The sequence below is a fragment of the Amia ocellicauda genome, unplaced genomic scaffold (assembly GCF_036373705.1).
Source record: "Amia ocellicauda isolate fAmiCal2 unplaced genomic scaffold, fAmiCal2.hap1 HAP1_SCAFFOLD_105, whole genome shotgun sequence".
NCBI classification, from domain to species: Eukaryota; Metazoa; Chordata; class Actinopteri; order Amiiformes; family Amiidae; genus Amia; species Amia ocellicauda.
In genome coordinates, this window is record NW_027102670.1 from 151,196 (window position 1) to 157,500 (window position 6,305).

Sequence of the window (6,305 nt, forward strand, 5' to 3'; positions counted from 1 at the left end):
TGCCCTGGAGGTCTGCCTGCCTGCCCTGGAGGTCTGCCTGCCTGCCTGTTAGCCCTGGAGGTCTGCTATCCAGCCCTGGAGGTCTGCCTGCCAGCCCTGGAGGTCTGCTATCCAGCCCTGGAGGTCTGCCTGTTAGCCCTGGAGGTCTGCTATCCAGCCCTGGAGGTCTGCCTGCCTGCCTGTTAGCCCTGGAGGTCAGCCTGTTAGCCCTGGAGGTCTGCCTGTTAGCCCTGGAGGTCTGCCTGCCTGCCCTGGAGGTCAGCTATCCAGCCCTGGAGGTCTGCCTGCCTGCCCTGGTAGCAGCACTGCCTGCCCTGGAGGTCTGCCTGTTAGCCCTGGAGGTCTGCCTGCCTGCCCTGGAGGTCTGCCTGCCTGCCTGTTAGCCCTGGAGGTCTGCTATCCAGCCCTGGAGGTCTGCTATCCAGCCCTGGAGGTCTGCTATCCAGCCCTGGTAGCAGCACTGCCTGCCCTGGAGGTCTGCCTGCCTGCCCTGGAGGTCAGCCTGTTAGCCCTGGAGGTCTGCCTGCCTGCCCTGGAGGTCTGCCTGCCTGCCTGTTAGCCCTGGAGGTCAGCCTGTTAGCCCTGGAGGTCTGCTATCCAGCCCTGGAAGCAGCACTGCCTGCCCTGGAGGTCTGCTATCCAGCCCTGGAGGTCTGCCTGCCTGCCCTGGCAGCAGCACTGCCTGCCCTGGAGGTCAGCCTGCCAGCCCTGGAGGTCTGCCTTCCAGCCCTGGAGGTCTGCCTGTTAGCCCTGGAGGTCTGCCTGCCTGCCCTGGAGGTCTGCCTGCCTGCCTGCCTGCCCTGGAGGTCAGCCTGCCTGCCCTGGAGGTCTGCTATCCAGCCCTGGTAGCAGCACTGCCTGCCCTGGAGGTCAGCCTGTTAGCCCTGGAGGTCAGCCTGTTAGCCCTGGAGGTCAGCCTGTTAGCCCTGGAGGTCTGCTATCCAGCCCTGGAGGTCAGCTATCCAGCCCTGGTAGCAGCACTGCCTGCCCTGGAGGTCAGCCTGTTAGCCCTGGAGGTCTGCCTGCCTGCCCTGGTAGCAGCACTGCCTGCCTGCCTGCCCTGGAGGTCTGCCTGCCTGCCTGCCTGCCCTGGAGGTCAGCCTGCCTGCCCTGGAGGTCTGCCATCCTGCCTTCCAGCCCTGGAGGTCAGCCTGTTAGCCCTGGAGGTCTGCCTGCCTGCCTGCCTGCCTGCCCTGGAGGTCTGCCTGCCTGCCTGCCCCGGAGGTCAGCCCCAGGCAGCCGGGTGGCCTGCCTGCTGCTGCTAGGCCGCTGCCCCGAGCCGCCGACCCCATCGACAGGAACACGAGAGAGTTTACAAGCGAGAGGAGGCCACATATTCGACACCTTTCGTGCTCGTTTTAGTCTCCAGTCTGTTTTGACGTGTGTTATTCTGAATCTGCTGCTTTAACTCAAGGGATTCTGTCGCGATTGATGCCTTGTCCTTCGCTGTATGTTTGCACTGGTGTTGTAAGTCGCCCTCTGTAAGATCATCATTTATTATCTGCCAAGAAATAAAGATTATCATAATGTTCCCCAACTTTCAGCTTCTGGGGAGTTTGTTCCAGAGTGTGACGACTCTCTCTCTATCACCATCTCTCTCTCTATCTCCATCTCTCTATCACCATCTCTCTCTCTATCTCCATCTCTCTATCACCATCTCTCTCTCTATCTCTATCTCTCTATCACCATCTCTCTCTCTATCTCCATCTCTATCTCCATCTCTCTATCTCCACCTCTCTCTCCCTCTCCACCTCTCTCTCTCTCTATCTCTCCCTCTCTCTCACTGTGTGTGTGTGTGTGTGTGTGTGTGTGTGTGTGTGTGTGTGTGTGTGTGTGTGTGTGTGTGTGTACAGCAGTGTCCCTAGACGAGAGAGAGATCCCTAGACGGGGAAATTACTTTCAAACTGCAGTACCGAAATGTGTCCGTTAGATGGTAGCATGCACCAAGGAATGAAGGAAAGTGCAAAACAAAATGAAAAGGCACATCGCCTGGTCGAAAAATAATCGTAACAAATCAACGGGGGCATTTCTCGGAAAACTAACACCGGGGCAGTGCTCAGGGGGGTCCCACCTCGTGGCCACCCGGTTTGGGGGGCGATCGGGGCCGGTTCCGAAAATCGCTAAATCTCCCATAGCCAGCCCACGCTCCATCCGATAGAGCAATGCCGGGCGGCCGGCCGGCAACTACGGATCATAACAAATCAACGGGGGCATTTCTCGGAAAACTAACACCGGGGCAGTGCTCAGGGGGGTCCCACCTCGTGGCCACCCGGTTTGGGGGGCGATCGGGGCCGGTTCCGAAAATCGCTAAATCTCCCATAGCCAGCCCACGCTCCATCCGATAGAGCAATGCCGGGCGGCCGGCCGGCAACTACGGATCATAACAAATCAACGGGGGCATTTCTCCGAAAACTAACACCGGGGCAGTGCTCAGGGGGGTCCCACCTCGTGGCCACCCGGTTTGGGGGGCCATCGGGGCCGGCTGAAGAATCGCCCATACTCTGCCATAGGCAGCCCACGGTCCATCCGATCAGAGCAATGCCGGGCGGCCGGCAACCTATGGATCATAACACATCAACGGAGGCATGATAAGAGCATCTTTTATTATCTGCCAAGAAATATAGACCATCACAATGTTCCCCAACTTTCAGCTTCTACCACATCGCTGGGGAGTTTATTCCACTGTGTGACTACTCTCTCTCTATCTCTCTCTCTCTCTCTCTCTCTCTCTCTCTCTCTGTGTGTGTGTGTGTGTGTGTGTGTGTGTGTGTGTGTGTGTGTGTGTGTGTGTGTGTGTGTACAGCAGTGTCTCCGGTTTTCCTTTTGGAATGCCTTGAAGCCGGGGGGGCTTTGCACTCATGAGAACATAGGGTGTCCTTGCCCTCCTTTCGCAGCCCAGGGCATTGAGAGATCCCTAGACGGGGAAATTACTTTCAAACTGCAGTACCGAAATGTGTCCGTTAGATGGTAGCATGCACCAAGGAATGAAGGAAAGTGCAAAACAAAATGAAAAGGCACATCGCCTGGGCGAAAAATAATCGTAACAAATCAACGGGGGCATTTCTCCGAAAACTAACACCGGGGCAGTGCTCAGGGGGGTCCCACCTCGTGGCCACCCGGTTTGGGGGGCGATCGGGGCCGGTTCCGAAAATCGCTAAATCTCCCATAGCCAGCACACACTCCATCCGATAGAGCAATGCCGGGCGGCCGGCCGGCAACTACGGATCATAACAAATCAACGGGGGCATTTCTCCGAAAACTAACACCGGGGCAGTGCTCAGGGGGGTCCCACCTCGTGGCCACCCGGTTTGGGGGGCGATCGGGGCCGGTTCCGAAAATCGCTAAATCTCCCATAGCCAGCCCACGCTCCATCCGATAGAGCAATGCCGGGCGGCCGGCCGGCAACTACGGATCATAACAAATCAACGGGGGCATTTCTCGGAAAACTAACACCGGGGCAGTGCTCAGGGGGGTCCCACCTCGTGGCCACCCGGTTTGGGGGGCGATCGGGGCCGGTTCCGAAAATCGCTAAATCTCCCATAGCCAGCACACACTCCATCCGATAGAGCAATGCCGGGCGGCCGGCCGGCAACTACGGATCATAACAAATCAACGGGGGCATTTCTCCGAAAACTAACACCGGGGCAGTGCTCAGGGGGGTCCCACCTCGTGGCCACCCGGTTTGGGGGGCGATCGGGGCCGGTTCCGAAAATCGCTAAATCTCCCATAGCCAGCCCACGCTCCATCCGATAGAGCAATGCCGGGCGGCCGGCCGGCAACTACGGATCATAACAAATCAACGGGGGCATTTCTCGGAAAACTAACACCGGGGCAGTGCTCAGGGGGGTCCCACCTCGTGGCCACCCGGTTTGGGGGGCGATCGGGGCCGGTTCCGAAAATCGCTAAATCTCCCATAGCCAGCCCACGCTCCATCCGATAGAGCAATGCCGGGCGGCCGGCCGGCAACTACGGATCATAACAAATCAACGGGGGCATTTCTCCGAAAACTAACACCGGGGCTGTGCTCAGGGGGCTCCCAGCTATCAGCCACCCTACCCTGGGACCGATGGGAGCACTTTAAAATTTTCGAGTCAGGGGACCAGACGGCCGAGTGAAAAACTTTGAAAAATATTCTATCTCCTCACTCCCATTGACTTTACATTAGGGCGACCAGGCGGCCGGCGGAAAAAAAATCATAACAAATCAACGGGGGCATTTCTCCAGAAACTAACACCGGGGCTGTGCTCAGGGGGCTCCCAGCTATCAGCCACCCTACCCTGGGACCGATGGGAGCACTTTAAAATTTTCGAGTCAGGGGACCAGACGGCCGAGTGAAAAACTTTGAAAAATATTCTATCTCCTCACTCCCATTGACTTTGCATTAGGGCGACCAGGCGGCCGGCGGAAAAAAAATCATAACAAATCAACGGGGGCATTTCTCCAGAAACTAACACCGGGGCTGTGCTCAGGGGGCTCCCAGCTATCAGCCACCCTACCCTGGGACCGATGGGAGCACTTTAAAATTTTCGAGTCAGGGGACCAGACGGCCGAGTGAAAAACTTTGAAAAATATTCTATCTCCTCACTCCCATTGACTTTACATTAGGGCGACCAGGCGGCCGGCGGAAAAAAAATCATAACAAATCAACGGGGGCATTTCTCCAGAAACTAACACCGGGGCTGTGCTCAGGGGGCTCCCAGCTATCAGCCCCCCGGGTCTGGGGGCATTGTTTTTCTTTTTAATCATTTTGAGCATTTCCCCCAGTTTAGAGATGTGTGCCCCTAGACAACCCATTGAGAATAACTATGAAATGTTCTGAAGTTTTGACTTTCAAATGTCGGTGAAAATTGAAAAACGTCATATATTCTTCAAAGGAAGCATGGGGCGATGGTAGGGAGAGTCCCCGCAGCGTGCCTCGGCAGCGATGGGAGCGTTTTCGATGTCCCCGTCCCCCCCCATAGGGATAGAAGGGGAGTTAGGTGACCAGGCGTCCCGGGTCCCAAAAATCGAAAAATTAATATAGAATGCTTTTTAATCCATAAATAAAGTAGGGGGCAGTCCTGGTGAGAGTCCCAGCCACAGCCCCAGTGTGTTTTGGAGTCGTTTGTGGCCGGGTGAAAAACTTTGAAAAATTTTCTATCTCCTCACTCCCATTGACTTTGCATTAGGGCGACCAGGCGGCCGGCGGAAAAAAAATCATAACAAATCAACGGGGGCATTTCTCCAGAAACTAACACCGGGGCTGTGCTCAGGGGGCTCCCAGCTATCAGCCACCCTACCCTGGGACCGATGGGAGCACTTTAAAATTTTCGAGTCAGGGGACCAGACGGCCGAGTGAAAAACTTTGAAAAATATTCTATCTCCTCACTCCCATTGACTTTACATTAGGGCGACCAGGCGGCCGGCGGAAAAAAAATCATAACAAATCAACGGGGGCATTTCTCCAGAAACTAACACCGGGGCTGTGCTCAGGGGGCTCCCAGCTATCAGCCCCCCGGGTCTGGGGGCATTGTTTTTCTTTTTAATCATTTTGAGCATTTCCCCCAGTTTAGAGATGTGTGCCCCTAGACAACCCATTGAGAATAACTATGAAATGTTCTGAAGTTTTGACTTTCAAATGTCGGTGAAAATTGAAAAACGTCATATATTCTTCAAAGGAAGCATGGGGCGATGGTAGGGAGAGTCCCCGCAGCGTGCCTCGGCAGCGATGGGAGCGTTTTCGATGTCCCCGTCCCCCCCCATAGGGATAGAAGGGGAGTTAGGTGACCAGGCGTCCCGGGTCCCAAAAATCGAAAAATTAATATAGAATGCTTTTTAATCCATAAATAAAGTAGGGGGCAGTCCTGGTGAGAGTCCCAGCCACAGCCCCAGTGTGTTTTGGAGTCGTTTGTGGCCGGGTGAAAAACTTTGAAAAATTTTCTATCTCCTCACTCCCATTGACTTTGCATTAGGGCGACCAGGCGGCCGGCGGAAAAAAAATCATAACAAATCAACGGGGGCATTTCTCCGAAAACTAACACCGGGGCAGTGCTCAGGGGGCTCCCAGCTATCAGCCACCCTATCCCGGGACCGATGGGAGCACTTTAAAATTTTCGAGTTAGGGGACCAGGCGGCCGAGTGAAAAACTTTGAAAAATTTTCTATCTCCTCACTCCCATTGACTTTGCATTAGGGCGACCAGGCGGCCGGCGGAAAAAAAATCATAACAAATCAACGGGGGCATTTCTCCGAAAACTAACACCGGGGCAGTGCTCAGGGGGCTCCCAGCTATCAGCCACCCTATCCCGGGACCGATGGGAGCACTTT